This window comes from Ursus arctos, chromosome X (assembly GCF_023065955.2).
Source record: "Ursus arctos isolate Adak ecotype North America chromosome X, UrsArc2.0, whole genome shotgun sequence".
Classification (NCBI taxonomy): Eukaryota; Metazoa; Chordata; class Mammalia; order Carnivora; family Ursidae; genus Ursus; species Ursus arctos.
The window spans coordinates 100,889,503-100,910,103 of record NC_079873.1 but is presented as its reverse complement, the minus strand read 5'-3'; the positions used below and the strand labels follow the sequence as shown (position 1 = coordinate 100,910,103).

General features: G+C 34.6%; 1 protein-coding gene and 1 pseudogene across 1 annotated transcript in view; both read left to right on the top strand.

The window, feature by feature from the left end:
- LOC113270997 (actin-related protein T1-like) overlaps positions 1-4,817 on the top strand; it is a 66,956-nt pseudogene extending 62,139 nt beyond the window's left edge.
- The window catches only part of SMARCA1 (SWI/SNF related, matrix associated, actin dependent regulator of chromatin, subfamily a, member 1), a 1,457,411-nt gene that overhangs the window by 1,402,580 nt on the left and 34,230 nt on the right, over positions 1-20,601 (top strand). The gene's annotated exons all lie outside the window — the stretch shown is intronic.

Below are 20,601 nucleotides of genomic sequence, written 5' to 3'. Positions count from 1 at the left end.
TTATCTGTAAATGCATATAATTTTACATCTGCCTTTCCAATTTGGAGGCCTCTTAGTTTATTTTCTTGACTAATAGCCTAGTAAGAATGTTCAGTATAATATTGAATAAGAGTAATGAGAATGAACATCTCATTACGTTCCTGATATAGGTGGAAAGCATTCAGTCTATCACTATTATGTATAATGCTAGCTATAGATTTTTTCATAGATGTCCTTTATGAATTGAGGAAGTTAAATTCTATTACTTATTTTTGGGTGTTTCTACTATGAAGGATGTTGGATTTGGGCAAATGCTATTTCTCTACTGAGAAGATTATATGGTTTCTACCTTTTATTAATATGATATATTATATTGATTGATTTCCTGATTTGAACCAACCATGAATGGCTGGAATAAATTCCACTTGGTCATGGTATATTATTCTATTTATACATTACTGTATTCAGGATAGCCACATGCAAAAGAATGAAGTTGTACCTATACCTCACACCATATACCAAATTAAATAAGTATGGATTAAGACTTAAATGTATGATTTGAAACTATAAACCTCATAGAAGAAAAAATAGGGGTAAGTCTTCACAAACTCAGATTTGGCAATAGATTCTTAGATATGACACAAATAACACTGGCAACAAAAAATAAAATAGATAAATTGTAGTTTATCAACAATACAAATGCCTGATGGACGCCCAGGTGGCTCAGTCAGTTAAGCATCTGCCTTCAGCTCATGTCATGATCTTGGTGTCCTGGGACTAAGCTCCACGTCAGGCTCTCTGCTCAGTGGGGAGTCTGCTTCTCTCTCTCCCTCTGCCCCTCCCCCCCCCATTCCTGCTCTCTTCTCAAAAAAAAAAAAAATCTTTAAAAAAATACAAATGCTTGTGATTCAAAAGACACTATCAAGAAGGTGAAAAGACAACCCACAGAATGAGAGAAATATTTGAATATCATATATCTGATAAGGTAGTTTTATCTAGCATATATAAAGAACTATCGACTCAGTAATACAAAGAGAAACTAAATTTATTTTCTATTTATTTTTATTAAGTTCAATTAGCCGACATATAATACATCACTAGTTTTTGATGTAGTGTTCAATGATTCATTAGTTGCATATAACACCCAGTGCTTATTACCACACATGCCCTCCTTAATACCCATCACCCAGTTACCCCATCCACCACCCCCCAACCTTCTGCAATCCTCACTTTGTTTTCTGGAGTCCAGAGTCTCTCATGATTTGTCTCCCTCTCTGATTTCTTTCCATTCGGTTTTCCCTCCCTTCCCCTGTGGTCATCCATGCTATTCCTTATGTTCCAAATATGGGTGAAACCATATGATAATTGTCTTTCTCTTCTTGACTTATTTTGCTTAGCATAATCTCCTCCAGTTCCATCCATGCTGATGCAAATGGTAGGTATTCATCCTTTCTGATGGTTGAGTAATATTCGATTGTATATACGAACCACATCTTCTTTATCCATTCATCTGTTGAAAGGCATCTCAGCTCCTTCCACAGTCTGGCTATTGTGGACATTGCTGCTATAAACATTGGGGTGCAGGTGCCCCTTCTTTTCACTGCATCTGTATCTTTGGGGTAAATACCTAGTAGTGCAATTGCTGGGTTGTAGGATAGATCTATTTTTAATGTCTTGAGAAAACTTCATGCTGTTTTCCAAAGTGGCTGTACCAGTTTGCATTCCCAACAACAGTGTAAGAGGGTTTCCCTTTCTCCACATCCTCACCAACAATTGTTGTTTCCTGTTTTGTTAATTTTTGCCATTCTAACTGGTGTAAGGTAGTATCTCATTATGGTTTTGATTTGTATTTCCCTGATGGCTAGTGATGTTGAACATTTTTTCATGTGTCTGCTAGTCATTTGTATGTCTTCTTTGAAGAAGTCTGTGTTCATATCTTCTGCCCATTTCATGACTGGATTATTTGTTTTTTGGGTGTTGAGTTTGAGAAGTTCTTTATAAATCTTGGATACTAATCCTTTATCTGTAATGTCATTTCCAAATATCTTCTCCCATTCCATGGGTTGCCTCTTAGTTTTGTTGACTGCTTCCTTTGCTGTGCAAAATTTTTTATCTTGATGAAGTCCTAAAAGTTCATTTTTGCTTTTGTTTACCTTGCTTTTAGAGACATGTCTTGAAAGAAGTCACTGTGGTCAATGTTGAAGAGGTCATTGCCTATGTTCTCCTCTAGGATTTTGATGGATTCCTGTCTCACACTGAGGTCCTTTAACCATTTTGAGTTTACAAACTTACTCTAAAAAGGACTGAACTGAATAGATATTTCTCCAAAGCAATAAACTAATGGCCAATAAACATATGAAAAGACACTTGACATCATTAGCTATCAAGGAAATAGAAATCAAAATCACAAATAAGTGAAACCATATTATAATTATCTTTCTCTGCTTGACTTATTTCACTTAGCATAATCTCCTCCAGTTCCATCCATGTTGATGCAAACAATGAATCATGGAACACTACATCAAAAATTAATGATGTACTGTATGGTGACAAACATAACATAATAATAATTTTTAAAAAAGAAATCAAAATCTAAATGAGATGCCATATCACAATATAATGCCTAGAATAAAAAAGTCAGATACTAATTAGTGTTGGTGAGCATGTGGAAAAGTAGGAACTCTCCTACACTGCTAGTTTGAATGTAAAATGCATGAGACACTTCGGAAAACAGACTGATAGTTCCTGAAATAATTAAACATAGTATTATCATATTTCTCAGCTTTTCCATTTTTTAGATATATAACCAAAGGAAATGAAAACCTAAGTCTTTCCAAAGAACATATTCAAGATTGTTTCTAGCAGTATATTTCTTAATAGTCAAAGATGGGAAAAATCCATATGCCTGTTAACTGATGAATGGATAAACACAATGTGCTATCTCTAAGCAATGTATGAACCTCAAAAACAATATATAAAGAAAATGAAATTGGTCACAAAAGTTAACATATTTTATGCTTCCATTCACAAGAAATATGCAAAAGCGGTAAATCCATAAAGACAAAAAATATATTAGTGGTTGCTTAAGGCTTGGGGGAATGGTCTGAAGATGTGCTGGTTAGAGGGTATGGGATTCTGTTTGAGCTAATGAAAATAATATAAATTGATATCTATGATGTTTGTACCTATCATCGAATATAATAAGAATCATTGTATTATATACTTTAAATTGGTAAATTGTATGGTATGCAAAATTTGTCTCAAAGTTGTTTAAAAATAACTGTAAGAAGGGGGAAAGAGAAATGTTCTGAGTGGTGCTGGAACTGAGTTGCAGGAATCCCCACTCAGACCCAGACCTGTATCAAGTGCTTAGCTTTTCCCCTTACGAAGGGAAGGGTATTTTCGTCATTCCATAAATATCAGCTGAACAGAGCAGAAAAAAAACAGTTCTCTGGGACAGGGACATAGCTTGGTACCTTCACTTGGTACTAATGCTTGGTCTCGGCTTCAAGTTCACAGGTTTATCAAAGCTGTTCATAGGTATGGTTTGCCTTCCTCTGCTTGCACCAAGCAGGAAGTGCACATGGCTCAGAAACCATACTCTTTAAAGTCTCTGATGTTCTCTGGGGACATCCACAGGTGCTTGTTGTCTTACAAAGTGATCAAGTTTCCTTTATTTCGTTGAAGTTTGAAAGAGCACACTGTAGAAGTGTTTAACACATATGTAGTAGATATTCCAGCTATAATTTTTGACAATGGACCAGGACTCTGCAAAGCAGCCATGTCTAGAGAGATTGGACCCCATAATGTCATCAGTTTTGTCATGGGGTATCCAAAATTAAGCATGCTTTTGTCAGGAGCCAATTAGAAAAAGTACTTTGTAGGGAAGAAATCCCATATAAGTATGAAGGCTTGCATTTGCACTTCCCCCATGAGTATGGACTGGTAATAGGATATGGTGACATGGAGAAACTCTGAAAGTATCTTTTTGAATGGGAGCTGAAAGTAAAACCCTGTCACTGGGCTGTGCTCATAACTAAACCCTTCTTGGACCCAAGAAAGATTTGAGAGAAAATAGCAGAAGTGATGTTTGAGACCTTCAAAGTGCCTGCCTTCTACCTGTCTAACCATGCAGTGGTAGCACTCTATACAGCTCTACCTCTGTCATGGGACTAATGGGGATGGGGTTACTTGCACTGTCCCTATCTTTGAGGGTTATTCCCTACGTAATGCTCTCATCAAGCTCTATATGACAAGGAAGGACGTCACATAGCATATCACCTGGTTCCTTCTCACTGGTGTGAGCACCTTCCTTTGTATATTTGACAAGGTCTTACTGAATGACATCAAAGAGAAGCTTTGTTATATGGCCTTGGAGCCAGAAAAGAACTATGTAAGAGGCCAGATGAGATCATGCAATACAAACTGCCAACTGAGAGAATATAAACAGCCAATTGAGAATGCCATCTACATTGAGAACCAGCTGTACCTGGTGCCTGAGATTCTTTTTGCATCTGACCAGCTGGGTATCCACAATCTGGGACTCTCCAAAATAGTCTCCAGCAGCATTATGAAGGGTGGCGCTAAAATTCAGAAGAATCTTTTTGTGAAAATTGTGCTGTCTAGGGGCATTACTTGCTTTTCTGGGCTTGAGGAAAGTCTTATGAAAGAACTGGAACAGCTGGCTTCCAAAGGGGCCCCCCATCAATGTCACAGCCTCTTTTGATAGGTGTTTATCTGTGTGAATTGGTGCATCCATTGAGACGTCTCTGAACAATTTTAAACAGATGGGGATTATCTTTGAAAGTCTCAAGGAGTTTGGGAGATTTATCATTTAGAAAAGATGATTTTTAAAAACCTCACATGGTGAGGACAAGTCTAAATGTCAGATCATAGGAACACCAGTGGGAGGTGATATTGTTCTTTAAGCAAGATGCTTAATAAAAGTATTTTGCCATTTCGGGTTTCAGTTCATTCTTGGTGGCACATTGTTGTAACCATTGGTGTATATGTGTCTCCATCTTCAATTCTTTTGGGTATATATTTAAGAGTTGAATTTCTGGGTCATATGTTAATTTTATGTTTAAATGTTTGAGGAACTATCAAAATGTTTAGTGAGCAGCTGCACCATTCATTTTACATTCCCAACCACAAAGCATAAGGGTTCCTTTTCTTCACATACTTGCCTACACTAGTTATTTCCTGTTTTTGAATAATAGCCATTCTAAAGTATATGAACAGGTATGTCATGTTTTGATTTGCATTTCCCTAATGATTAGTGATAGTATCTTTTAATATGTTTATTTTCCATTTGCATATTGTCTTTGGGGAGAAATCTGTTCAAGTACTTGGCCCAATTTTCAATTGTGTTGTTTGTTATTTTTTGTTGTTGAGCTGTCAGAGTTGTTTATATATCCTGGCCATTAAACTATTATCATATGTGTGGGTTTTCTTTTCTCATTATTTTTTTTGGATTGACTTTTCACTCTGAATAATGGCCTTCAATGCACAAGAGAATTTAATTTTAATGAAGTACAATTTAACAATGTTTTCTTTTCTTACATGTGCTTTTGGTGTCATTTCTAAGAAACCATTGCCAAATTGAAGGTCATGAATATTTGCCCTTATGTTTTCTTCTAAGAAGTTTATAGTGTCAGTTTTAAAGTTTATCTTTAACCTGCTTTGAGTTAATTTTTGTATATAAGTAATCTAACTTCATTCTTCTGCATGTAGAGATCTAGGTTTCCCAAGGCCATTTGTTAAGGAGACTCTTCTTTTCCAATTGTATACTCTTGGCAGCCTAGTAGAAACTTAATTGAATGTACATGTATGGACTTCTTACTATGTTTGTCTGTGTAAGAAACTTCCAGCTGCATTCCAAGGTGGCTGTACCAGTTTGCACTTCTATAAGCAGTGAATGAGAGTTCCTGTTGGTCTGTATCCTCATTAGCAATTGACATTGCTAGTTATTTGTACTTTTCTAATTGATGTATAGAGATAACTCATTGTTTTAATTCACAGTACCCTAATTACAAATGATGCTGACATCATATGATTATGATTATTCTCTATCTGAATAATTCTTTCATGAAGTGTTTGTTTATACTTTCATGCATTGTGGGTTGTTTGTTCTGTTATTTTTGAGTTGCATATATTGGAAAGAAGGCCTTTATCAGATAAGTGTTTTGCAAATATGTTCCCTCAGTTTGTGGCTTGTCTCTTCACTCTTAATTGTGTCTTCAAAAGAACAGATTTTTTTTTTTTAGTTTTAATAAAATCCAAATTATTTTGTTTTCTTTCACTAGTCTTGTTTTTGGTGTTGCACTAAAAACTCATTACTAAATCCAAGGTCACCAATATTTTTCTTGTGTTTTCTTCTACATTTTTTTTATAGTTTCACATTTTTTTAAATTTTTAAATTTTTTAATAATAATTTTTTATTATGTTATGTTAGTCACCATACAGTATATCCTTAGTTTTTGATGTAGTGTTCCATGATTCATTATTTGCCTATAACACCCAGTGCACCATGCAATATGTGCCTTCCTTAATACCCATCATGGGCCTATCCCAGTCCCCCACCCCCTTCCCCTCTGAAGCCCTCAGTTCCTTTCCCAGAGTCCATAGTCTCTCATGGTTCATTTCCCCTTCTGTTTACCCCCCTTCATTCTTCCCTTCCTTCTCCTACCTATCTTCCTGCTATTTCTTATGTTCCATAAATGAGTGAAACCATATGATAATTGTCTTTCTCTGCTTGACTTATTCTACTTAGCATAATCTCCAGTCCTGTCCATGTTGCTGCAAATGTTGGGTAATCATTCTTTCTGATGGCTGAGTGACATTCCATTGTATATATGGACCACATCTTCTTTTCTTTATTTATAATAATATTTTTTATTATATTATGTTAATCACCATACAGTACATCCCTCATTTTCTATATAAAGTTCGATGATTCATTAGTTGCATATGACACCCAGTGCACCATGCAATATGTGCCTTCCTTACTACCCATCGCCAGTGTATCCCATTCTCCCACCCCCTCCCCTCAGAAGGGGGAATGAAGCATGAGAGACTATGGACTCTGTGGACCACATCTTAATCCAGTCATCTGTTGAAGGGCATCTCGGCTCCTTCCACAATTCAGCTAGTGTGGACAATGCTGCTATGAACATTGGGGTGCATATGGCCCTTCTCTTCACTACGTCTGTATCTTTGGGGTAAATACCCAGTAGTGCAATTGCTGGATCATAGGGTAGCTCAATTTTTAACTTTTTAAGGGACCTCCACACTGTTTTCCAAAGTGGCTGTACCAACTTGCATTCCCACCAACAGTTTCACATTTTAAATTTAGGTCTGTGATTCCTTTTGAATTAATTATGTTGAAATATGTAAGGTCTTTGTCAGATTTATTTTTGTTTTTGCTTATGAATATCTAATTGTTCTGGTGATAATAGTTGGAAGGACTATTCTTTCTCATTGAATTAGCTCTACTCCATTGTCAAAGATCAATTGGCTATATTTGTGTGGGTTCATTTCTGGAATTTCTGTTTTGTTCCACTAACCTGTGTAGTTATTATTTTACTAATACCAAATTATCTTCATTACTGTAGATTTATATGGAACCTTGAAATCAGATAGTGAGATTCCTCCAACTTTGTTCTTTTTCAGCATTATGTTTGCTATTCTAGGTGTTTTTCTTTTCCATATAAATTTAGAATTAGTTTGTTAACATCTACAAAATAGCCTTGTGGTTTTGATTGGAATTGTGTTCAATCTAATGATAAAGTTGGGAAGATGGGACATATTAATAATATAGCACCTTCCAGTTCATAAACACACAAAAAACTCAATTCATTTAGATCTTTGATTTTTATCAGACATTTTAAATTTTATACACTTAGATCTTGTACATATTTTTTAGATTTAAACCTAATTATTTTATTTTGGGGATGCTATTATAAATGGTATTGTTTCTTTTTTAGATTTCAAATTCATATTGTTTATTTCTTGTATATGGAAAAGCAATCAATTTTGTATATTAACCTTTATAGTTCAACTTTGATAAACTCGCTTATAAGTTACAGTATTTTTTATTTGTTATTTCTAAGAAATTTCTATATAGATATATTTTTTTCATCTGCAAACAAAGGCAGCAACACAAAATAGTCTTTGTTTCTATCTTCCCAATCTGTGTAATTTTTATTTCCTTTTATTGTTCTATTACACTATGCATTTCCAGTACAATATTCAGTAAGAATGATGAGAGAGGACAGCCTTGCCTTATTTCCACTCCTAGAGAAAAACATCCATTTTTTCACAATTAATTAACATTTTAGGTATTATTTTTTGTAGATATTTATCAAGTTGAAGAAATTCTCTTCTATTTCTAGTTCAATAAGCATTTTTAAATCAATGGATGTTAGATTTTGCCAGTTGATTTTTCTACACCAATTAATATAGTCACATGTCTTTTCTTCTTTAACCTGTGGAAGTGGTGGATTAATTTAATTGATGTTCAAATGTTGAACCAGCTTTGCAAACCTGGAATAAATCACAACTGTTTGTGCACTATAATTCTTTTCATACACGTTGGATATTATTTGCTACTATTTTTCTTGATGGTTTTCACATTTATGTTTGTGAAAGATATTGAACTATAGTTTTCTTTTTTGTAATGTATTTATCTGGTCTTAATATTTGTATAATGCAGGACTCACAGAATTAATTAGGAAATGTTTCTCCTACTTCTATTTTCTTGAAAAGATTGTGGCAAATTACTATCATTTCTTCCTTTAGTATTTGGTACAATTCACTTCTAAGACTAGCTTGTCCTGGTGCTTAATTTTTGGAAATTTATTATTCATTCATATATTTTAATATAGTCCAATTCATATTATTTATTTCTCCTTCTATGATGTTTTGTAGTGTTTGTCTTCTAAGGAATTGGTCCATTTTATTTAATTTATTAAATGTGTGGGCATAGAGTTGTTCATAGTATTATTTTATTATCATTTTATGGTTCATAGTAATTATAGTGATGAACTATCCTTCATCTATTTTATTGATAATTTGTGTCTTCTTTGTTATTTTTCTGGTTAGAAGTTTATCAAAATTATTGATCATTTCAGAGAACAAGTTTTTGGTTTCACTAATTTCCTCTATTATTTTCCTGGTTTCAGTATCATTGATTTATGCTGTGGCTTTTATTATTTCTTTTCAATAATCACTTTAGGAATAAATTGTGGTTTTTTGTCTAGTTCCTTAATATGGAGGCCTGGATTATTGATTTCAGATCTTCTTTTCTTATATACAAATTTAATGCTTTATACTTTCCTATAAATGATACTTTTGCTGTGTTCTTCCCAAATTTTGAAAACATTTTCATTTTAATTTAAAACAAATATTTTTAAGTTTCCCTTGAGACTTGTTCTCCTTGTAGTATTCAGGAGTGTGCTTTTGAATTTCTAACTTTTCAGGAATTTTCTATCATCTATTGTTAATTTCTCATTTAATGCCATTGTGTGTTGATTACATACTTTGCATGACTTCTATCCTTTAAATTTGTTAAATTATTTTATGGCTCAAATAGGTTCTAACTCTGGAAATGTTTCATGTGAGTTTGTGAATATGTATATTCCACTGTTTAGGAGACAGTATTCTCTAAATGTCAATTAGATTGGGTTGCTTGACAATGTTGCTTGGGTCAATTTTATTCTTACTAATTTTTGTCTGCTTGATGATTTGTCAATTACTGAAAGAGAGGTGCTGATGTCTCCAACTGTAAAAAGTGGATTTGCCTATTGTGCCCTTTAGTTTAATCATTTTTTGCCTCTAATACTTTGTCACTGTGGTTTTAGGCACATAAATAAGATTGTTATGTTTTCTTGGAGAATTGACCACTTTCTCATTATGTAATGTCCCTCTTTATCCCTGATAATTTTCTTTGCTCTGAGTTCTGCTTTATCTGAAATTAAGATAGCTACCCCAGCTTTCCAGAGTGTATCTCTCATTCTCATAGTATTTAACTGAGTGAATTTTTGTATTTGTGTATAGTGAGGGGTATAAATTCATGCTTTCTTTCATATGAATACCCAGTTATTCCCTTACAAGTTTTTGAAGATAATATTCCTCTCCTATTTAATGGTCTTGATGCCATTGTTGAAAATCAACTGTCTGTAGATATATGATTTTCTTTTAGACTTCCTATTCTATTCCATTGTTCTATACATCTATCTTTATGACAGTACCACACTGTTTTGATTACTATAGCTTTATAGGCTATGAAATATGAGTCCTTCAACTTTTATGAAAATGTAGCTTCATAGAATAAATTAGCAAGTGCTCCTTAATTATCTGTTTTTGGAAGAGTTTGCATAGGATTGGTGTTAATTCTTCTTTAAAAGTTTGCTATGATTCACAAACGAACCATCTATTTTATGAAATTTACTTTATTTGGATTTTTTAAATTAAAAACTATTTTTTAGAGCAATCTTAGTTTCACAGCAAAATTAAGTGGAAAATACAGAGTACTCATATTTCCCTGTCTCCCACTTTTACCCACACACAACTTCTTCTACTAATAACATTCTGCACCACAGTAGCAGATTTGTCATAATCAATAAGTGTATATTGAGACAATTTCACTCGAAGTCCATAGTTTACATGAAGATTCACTCTTGGTTTTGTAAATTTTATGGGTTTTGACAAACTTTTAGTGACATGTATCAACCATCATAGTACCATACAGAACAGTTTCAGTGTCTTAAAAATTTTCTGTGTTCTTCCTATTAACTCCTACATCCCCAGTAACTTCTAGCAACCACTAATCTTTTTACTTTCTGCATAAGTTTGCTTTTTCAGAATGCCATGTAGTTGCAATCATAGAATATGTAACTTTTTTCAAACTGGCTTCTTTCACTTAGTAATATGTATTTGTTTCCTCTGTGTCTTTCCATGGCTTGATAGCTCATTTATTTTTAGCATTAAATGCTATTCCAATTTCTGGATGGGCCAGTTTATTTATTCATTCATCTACCGAAGGACATCTTAGCTGCTCACATGATTTGGCAATCATGAATAAAGTTGCTATAAAATTTTATGTGCAAAGTTTTGTGTACACATATATTTTCAACTCCATTGGGTAAATACCAAGTAATACAATTGCTGAATTGTATAGTAAGAACATGTTTAGTTTTGTAATAATCTGTCAAACTCTATTTCAAAGTGGTTGTACCGTTTTACATTTCCACCAATAATAAATGAGAGCTCCGTTATACCATATTCTCATCAGCATTTGGTGTTGTCAGTGTTTAGGATTTTGGCCATCCTAATAGGTGTGTACTGGTATCTCATTGTGGCTTTCCTTTGCATTTTCCTGATGACAAATTACATGGAGCATTTTTTTAAAAAATGATTATTTGTCATATCTATATTTTTGATCAGGTGTCTATTCGGGACTTTTGCCTATTTTTAATTGAGGTTTTTTTTTTCTTGTTGAGTTTTAAGAGTTCTTTATACATTTTAGATTATAGTCTTTTATCAGATATGTATTTTGCAAATATTTTACCTTAGTCTGTGGCTTGTCTTCTCATTCTCTTGATATTGTCTTTCACAGCACAAAAGGTTTTAATTTTAATAAAGTCAAGCTTATCAATTATCTCTTTCATGGATCACCTCTTTGATGTTGTATCTAAAAAGTTATTGCCAAAATACATTCTTGTGAATTTTTAAGTTTTCATTCTGTCATTGATTTTTTTCTTTTTGTTTCATTGCATTGTAATTGAAAAAGTTACTTTTCATGATTTCAAACTTTTAAAATTTATTTAGACTTGGTTATTGGCCTAACATGGGGTCTAGGAAAATGCCCCATGTGAACTTGAAAAGAATGCATGTTCTGCTGTTTGGAGGTGTGGTTTTGGTTTAGTCTGTTAGATATGCTTGGTTTATAGTGTTAAGTCTTCTTTTTCTTTTATTGATCTTCTGGTTGTTCTATGCACTATTGAAAGTGGAGTGTTGAAGTCCCCAACTATTATTGTAAAACTGTGTATTTCTCTCTTCACTTATGGCAATTTTTGCTTCATATATTTGGGGACTCAGTTGTTAGGCATTTATAGTTCATAATTGTTTTGTCTTCTTGATGAATATACAATTCTATTGCTATTTAATATCCTTCTTTGTCTCATAAGTTTTTAATTTAACTTTTTTTGCATCCTTTCACTTAATCTATTCGTATCATTGTATCTGAAATGAGTCCACCTAAACTGCATAAAATTGGATTATATATTTTTATCCGTTCTGCCAGTTTATATCTTTTATGTATTTTTTTCATAACAATCATTTATTGGGAAATTACTGTGTGTCAGACAATATTCCAAGAACACTATATATGATATTTCACTTAATTTTTCTCATAACCTGTCCACTTACTTTTTTTACATTAAGTTTTTATTTTAATTCCAATGTACTTAACATTCAGTGTTATATTAGTTTCAGGTGTACAAAACAATTCTATACATTACTCAGTGCTCATCAAGGTAAGTGTACTCTTTTATCCCCATCACCTATTTCACTTATCCACCCACCTACCTTCCCCTCCAGTAATAATCAGTATGTTCTCTACAGTTAAGGGTCTGTTTCTTGGTTTGTCTCTTTCTCTTGTTTTTCCATTGTTTTTTTTTCTCAAATTCCACATATGAGTGGAGTGTGTGTGTGTGTGTGTGTAATCTCACTTCTTCTTTATCCATTCATGTGTTGATGGGCACTAAGGCTATTTCCATAATTTGGCTATTGTAAATAATGCTGAAATAAACATAGAGGTGCATGTACCCCTTTGAATTAGTGTTGGGTAAATACCCAGTAGTGTGATAACTGAATCATAGGAGAGTTCTATTTTTAACTTTTTGAGGAACTTTTGTATTGTCTTCCATACTGGCTATATCAGTTTGCATTCCCAGCACGAGGACTCCTTTTTCTCCACATCCTAACCAACACTTATTTTTTCTTTTGTTTTTGATTTTAGCCATTCTGACAGGTGTGAAGTGATATTTCATTACAGTTTTGATTTGCATTTTCCTGATAATGAGTGATTTTGAGCATCTTTTCATGGCTCTGTTGGCCATCTGTATATTTCTTTGAAGAAATATCTACTCATATCTTCTGCCCATTTTTTAATTGGATTATTTGTGGGTTTTTTGGTGTCAAGTTGTACAAATTCTTTATATATTTTGGATACTAATCTTTTATCACATATGTCATTTGCAAGTATCTCTCCCATCCATAGATTTTCTTTTAGTTTCATTATTTGTTTCCTTTGTTGCACAGAAGCATTTTATTTTGATGTATAGTCAAAGTAATCTTGAAAAAGAAAAACAAAACTGGATGTATCACAATTCCAGACTTCAAGTTATATTACAAAGCTATAAGAATCAAAACAATATGGTACTGGCACAAAAATAGACACATTAATAGAACAGAATAGAGAACTATGGAATAAACCAATGCTTATATGGTCAATTAATATTAAACAAAGGAGGCAAGAATGTGCAATGGGACAAAGACAGTCTCTTCAACAAATGGTGTTGGGAAAACTGGACAGCTACATGCCGAAGAATGAAACTGCACTGGTTTCTTACACCATGCACAAAAATTAACCCAAAATGTATTAAAAACCTTAATGTGAGACCTGAAACCATAAAAATCCTAGGAGAGAACACAGGGAGTAATTTCTCTCAATCAGCTGTAGTAACATTTTTCAAAATATGGCTCCTTTATTTCCTGCACTGACATAAAAACAACAATAAACTATTGGGACTACAGTCTCTGTCTTTTAATTAGAGAGTATAATTCAATTTCATTTGTATCAGTTATTGACACAGAAGGACTTTGATTATTTTGTTTTTGTTTTCTGTATCTTTTAAATTTTTTTATCTAAATTCTAGATAGTTCACTTACAGTGTAATATTGGTTTCAGGTGTACAATATAGTGATTCAGCACTTCCATATAACAGCTGGTACTCCCACAACTAGTGCACTTCTTAATACTCATCACTTATCAACCATCCCCCATCCCACTCCCATCTGGTAACCATCACATTTTTCTCTACAGTTAAGGGTATGTTTCTTGGTTTGCCTTTCCTTTTCTTTTTTCCTCTTTATTCATTTGTTTTGTTTCTAGAGATTACAATTAACATCTTAAACTTATAATGATTTTGTTTCAATTAATGCAAACTGAACTTCAATAATATAGAAAAAATTCTGTTCTTATATAGCTCCATCCTTTTCCCTGTATGTTGTTGCTGTAACAAATTACATCTTTATACATTTGTGTTCATTAATATCATTTTATAATTATTTTATTCATGTTTTAAATAATATTTGAGAAAAGGAGTTATGACTCAAAATTCAATAATACCTGAAATTCAATAACAATTCAATAAGTACTCAAAAGGTACTTTATCAGTGTTTTATTTTTTTATTCTTCTTTATGGCTTTGAGTTAATGTTTAGTGTTCTTTAATTTTAGCTTAAAGAATTTTTATTAGCATTTCTTTTAGGGGAGGTTTATCAACAATGAACTAGTTCAGCTTTTCCTTTTTAATCTGGGAATTTCTTAATTCTTCTTAGTTTTTTAAGTATAGTTTTGTCAGATTGGAATTCTTAGTTGAAGTTTATATCACCACTTAAGTATGTTATCCTAGTGCATTCTGGCTTTTATGGTTTCCGTTGAGAAATTGCTAATCTTATTGAGGATCCCTGTGTACAAGTTGTTTCTCAAAGACTATTCTCTCTTTGTCTTTGGTTCTTAGCAATTTGATTATAATGCATCTTGCTGTATATCTTTGTTTTTTATTTACTTGAAGTTCACTGAACTTCTTGAATTTGTAGATTTATGTATTTTATCATATTTTGGAAGTTTTCGGCCAATATTTCTTTACATAGCTTTTTGGGCCTTCCCTCCGCCCTTCCTCCTCCTCCCCCCGCCATCTTCTGTTCATTTTATTTCTGTCTGTTCCTCTGACTGGATAATTTCAATTAACCTATTTTTTGAATATTTTATTTATTTATTGGAGAGACGGGGGAGAGAATGAGCAGGGTGAGAAGCAGAAGGAGATAGACAAGCAGACTTCATGCTAAGCACAGAGTCCAATGTGGGGCTCCATCCCATGGACCCCAAGATCACAACCTGAGCCAAAATCAAGAGTTGGAAGCTCAACCAACTAGGTCATCTAGGTGCCCCTCATTTAATCTATTTTTAAGTTCACTGATTTTTTCTGAATTCTCAAATATTCTGTTCAAATGATTTACTGAATGTTTCTTAAATTTCAGCTATCATACTTTTTATCTTAAGAATTCTTTTCAGTTTCTGTGATTTCTATCTTTACTGATATTCTCTATCTGTTGAGACATTGTTTTGCTAATTTCATTTACTTCATCCATGATTTTTTTAGCTCTCTGAGCTTAAGAAAGTTTATTTGAAGTTTTAGTCTCATAAGTCCAATGTCTTGTGCTTCCTTATGCAATTTCTCTCGATTTCTTCTGTGAATGGGCCATACATTCTTGTTTCTTTAAATAAATCATAAATCTTTTATCAAAAGTGGAAATTTTGATTAATATATTTTGGCAATCCTAAAAATCAAATACTCCCTCCTCCTTTAGCGTTTGTTGTTGTTTGCTGAGACTGGTCCTTGCTTTTTTTTTTTTTTTTTTTTGAATTCGCTTTCCTATTTTTTTGAAACCGTATTCCTTATTATGCATGATATCTGATGTCTTTATTCCTTTAGCTTGTAGTCAGTTAGTGATGTGATAGAAAATTCTGAAAAGAAAAATATAGAGCCAAAAAAATAACAAAATAAAATTTCAAAAATACTTATACAATCTTTGCAGATTGGCTTTCTGTTGTAATACACTTTTATTATTATTTTTTTATTATAATAATATTTTTTATTATATTATGTTAGTCAACATACAGTACATCCCTGGTTTTTGATGTAAAGTTCGATGATTCATTTGTTGCTTATAACAGCCAGTGCACCATTCAATACATGCCCTCCTTACTACCCATCACCAGCCTACCCCATTCCCCCATCCCCTCCCCTCTGAAGCCCTCAGTTTGTTTCTCAGAGTCCATAGATGCTCATGCTTCATTCCCCCTTCTGATTCCCCCCTTTCATTATCCCTTTCTTCCCCTACTGATCTTCCTAGTTCTTATGTTCCATAGATGAGAGAAACCACATGATAATTGTCTTTCTCTGCTTGACTTATATCACTTAGCATTATCTCCTCCAGTGCCATCCATGTTGCAGCAAATGTTGAGAAATTGTTCTTTTTGATAGCTGAGTAATATTCCATTGTATATATGGACCACAACTTCTTAATCCAGTCATCTGTTGAAGGGCATCTCGGCTCCTTCCACTATTTAGCTATTGTGGACAATGCTGCTATGAACATTGGGGTGCATATGGCCCTTCTCTTCACTATGTCTGGATCTGTGGGGTAAATACCCAGTAGTGCGTTTGCTGGGTCATAGGGTAGCTCAATTTTCAACTATTTAAGGGACCTCTGCACTGTTTTCCAGAGTGGCTATACCAACTTGCATTCCCACCAAAAATGTAGGAGGGATCCCCTTTCTCCACATCCTCTTCAACAACTGTTGCTTCTTGCCTTGTCAATTTTTGCCATTCTTTTTTTTTAATATTTTTTTTATTATATTATGTTAGTCACCATACAGTACATCCCTGGATTCTGATGGAAAGTTCGATGATTCATTAGTTGTGTATAACACCCAGTGCACCATGCATTACGTGCCCTCCTTACTACCCATCACCAGCCTATCCCATTCCCCCACCTCCCTCCCCTCTGAAGTCCTCAGTTTGTTTCCCAGAGTCCATAGTCTCTCATGCTTCATTCCCCCTTCTGATTACCCCCCTTTCTTTATCCCTTTCTTCCCCTACTGATCTTCCTAGTTCTTATGTTCCATAGATGAGAGAAATCATATGATAATTATATTTCTCTGCTTGACTTATTTCACTTAGCATTATCTCCTCCAGTGCCATCCAAGTTGCAGCAAATGTTGAGAACTCGTTCTTTCTGATAGCTGAGTAATATTCCATTGTATATATGGACCATAGCTTCTTAAATCAGTCGTCTGTTGAAGGGCATCTTGGCTCCTTCCACAATTTAGTTATTGTGGACAATGCTGAATTGAACATTGGGGTGCATATGGCCCTTCTCTTCACTACATCTGTATCTTCGGGGTAAATACCCAGTAGTGCAATGGCTGGGTCATAGGGTAGCTCAATTTTTAACTTTTTAAGGGACCTCCACACTGTTTTCCAGACTGGCTGCACCAACCTGCATTCCTACCAACAATGTAGGAGGGATCCCCTTTCTCCACATCCTCTCCAGCAATTGCTGTTTCCTGTTTTGTTAATTTTTGCCATTCTAACTGGCGTAAGGTGGTATCCTGGTGTGGTTTTGATTTGAATTTCCCCGATGGCTAATGATTTTGAACGTTTTTTCATGTGTCTGTTGGCCATTTGTATGTCATCATTGGAAAAGTGTCTGTTCATATCTTCTGCCCATTTTATGAGTTATTTGTTTCTCACGTATTGAGTTTGAGAAGTTCTTTGTAGATCTTGGATACCAGTCTTTTATCTGTAGCATCATTTACAAATATATTCTCCCACTCCTTTTGCTGCCTCTTAGTCTTTTGATTGTTTCCTTGGCTGTGCAGAAGCTTTTTATCTTGATGTAGTCCCACAAGTTCATTTTTTCTTTTGTTTCTCTTACCTTTGGAGATGTGTCATGAAAAAGGTTGATTTGCCTATGTCGTAGAGGTTGTTGCCTATGCTCTTCTCTAGGATTTTGATGGATTCCTGTCTCACATCGAGGTCTTTCATCCATTTGGAGTTGATCTTTGTGCATGGTGTGAGGGAGTGGTCAAGTTTCATTCTTTTGCATGTAGCTGTCTAATTTTCCAGGCAACATTTATTGAAGAGACTGTCTTTTTTCCACCAGATGTTTTTTCCTGCTTTATAAAAGATTAGTTGTCCAAAGAGCCGAAGGTCCATTTCTGGGTTCTCTATTCTGTTCCATTGGTCTATGTGTCTGTTTTTGTGCCAGTACCATGCTGTCTTGGTGATCACAGCTTTGTATTACAGCTCAAAATCCGGCATTGTGATGCCCCCAGCTTTGGTTTTCCTTTTCAACAGTTCCTTGGCGATTCGGGGCCTTTTCTGCTTCCATACAAATTTGAGGACTATTTGTTCCAGTTCCTTGAAAAATGTCATCAGTGTTTTGAAGGGGATAGCATTGAAAGTGTAGATTGCTCTGGGTAGCATGGACATTTTAACTATGTTAATTCTTCCGATCCATGATCATGAAATATTTTTCCATCTTTTTGTGTCTTCCTCAATGTCTTTCAAGAGTGATTTGTAGTTTCTAGAATATAGGTCCTTTACGTCTCTGGTTAAGTTAATTCCAAGGTAACGTATGGTTTTTGGTGCTATTGTAAATGGGATGGATTCCCTAATTTCTCTTTCTTCGGTCTCATTATTCGTGTATAGAAATGCAGCTGATTTCTGAGCATTGATTTTGTATCCTGCCACATTACTGAATTGCTCTATAACTTCTAATAGTTTGGGGGTGGATTCTTTTGGGTTTTCCATATAGAGTATCATGTCATCTGCTAAGAGAGACAGTTTGACTTCTTCTTTGTCAATTTGGATACCTTTTATACCTTTATGTTGCCTGATTGCTGTTGCAAGGGCTTCTAGTACTATGTTGAATAATAATGGCGAGAGTGGTTATCCTTGTCGTGTTCCTGATCTTAAGGGGAAGGCTTCCAGCTTTTCCCTGTTGAGAATAATATTTGCTGTAGGTTTTTCATAGATGGTTTTATGATCTTGAGAAATGTACCATCTATTCCTACACTCTGAAGGGTTTTAATCAGGAAAGGATGCTGTATTTTGTCAAATGCTTTTTCTGCATCTATTGAGAGAATCATATTATTACTGAATTTTTGTTTCTGGATAAAATCTAAGACACTGATAGATTTGCGAATGTTGTACCACCCCTGCATCCCAGGGATGAATCCCACTTGGTCATGATGGATAATCCTTTTAAGATACAGTTGGATTCTATTAGCCAGGATCTTGTTGAGAATTTTGGCTTCCATACTCATAAGGGAAATCGGTCTATAATTCTCCTTTTGTTGGGTCTTTGCCTGGTTTGGGGATCAAGGTAATATGGGACTCATAGGATGAGTTTGGTAGCTTTCCTTCTGTTTCTATTTTTGAATTAGCTTTAGGAAAATAGGTATTATTTCTTCTTTGAATATTTGGTAGAATTTCCCAGGAAAACTGTCCGGGCCTGAAGTTTTATTTTTTGGAAGATTGTTTATCACTGACTCAATCTCTTCATAATTAATTGGCCTGTTTAAAAAATCAATTTCTTCCTGTTTCAGTCTTGGTAGTTTATGGGTTTCCAGGAAGGCCTCCATCTCTTCCAGATTGCTTAATTCATTGGCATAAAGCTGTTGATAAAAGTTTCTAATAATCCTTCCAATTTCATTGGTGTTGGTTGTGATCTCTCCTTTTTCATTCATAATTTTATTAATTTGGGTCCTTTCTCTATTCTTCTGGATAAGTCTTGCCAGAGGTCTGTCAATTTTACTAATTCTCTCAAAGAACCATCTTTTAGTTCTGTTGATCTGCTCTACTGTAGTCCTGGTTTCTAATTCGTTGATTTCTGCTCTAATCTTGGTCAACCGCTTCATTGTTTGTGGATTAGGCCTGTCCCTCTGTTGTTGTTCTAGCTTCTTGATGTGAGAATATAAAAACTGCATTTTAGATTTTTTCTATTCTTTTGAGTGAGGCTTGGATGGCTATGTATTTCTCCCTTAGGACTGCCTTTGCAGTATCCCAAAGGTTTTGGACTGTTGTGTTTTCATTCTCATTGGTCTCCATAAATTGTTTAAGTTGAAAAGCCTGGAAATACTGGCTCACAGTGTGCCCATTCCCATCCCCCCTTGCAGGGGACACAGAGACTCTACCCAAAGAGGGTTGCCTGAGTATTGGCACAGCAGGCCACTCCCCCAGAAGGCAGGCTGAAAAATCAAGAAGCCCACATCCCTAAGATCCCTATAAAAGAAGGGTGCACGGCCTGGGTATCAGCCAATAATTTGGGCTCTGGACAACCCTGCAACCTCTCCTCATCAGAATGATGAGAAGGAGAAATCCCCCCCAAAGCAAAGAAAAGACAACGAGTCTGTGGTCTCTGCCACAGAGCTAATGGATATGGATATAACCAAATTATCAGAAATGGAATTCAGAGTAACAATGGTCAAGATGATGTGTAGACTTGAAAAAAGTATTAATGAAAATGTTAATGAGAATATAGAATCTCTAAGGGCAGAAATGAGAGTGAATCTGGCAGAAATTACAAATTCTATGAGCCAAATGCAGTCAAAACTAGAGGCTCTGATGGCCAGGGTCACTGAGGCAGAAGAACGTATTAGTGAATTGGAGGATGGGTTAGTAGAAGAAAAAGCGAAAATAGAATCTTGGATTTAAAAAAATCCACGCCCATGAATGTAGGTTGTGGGAGATCACTGACTCAATGA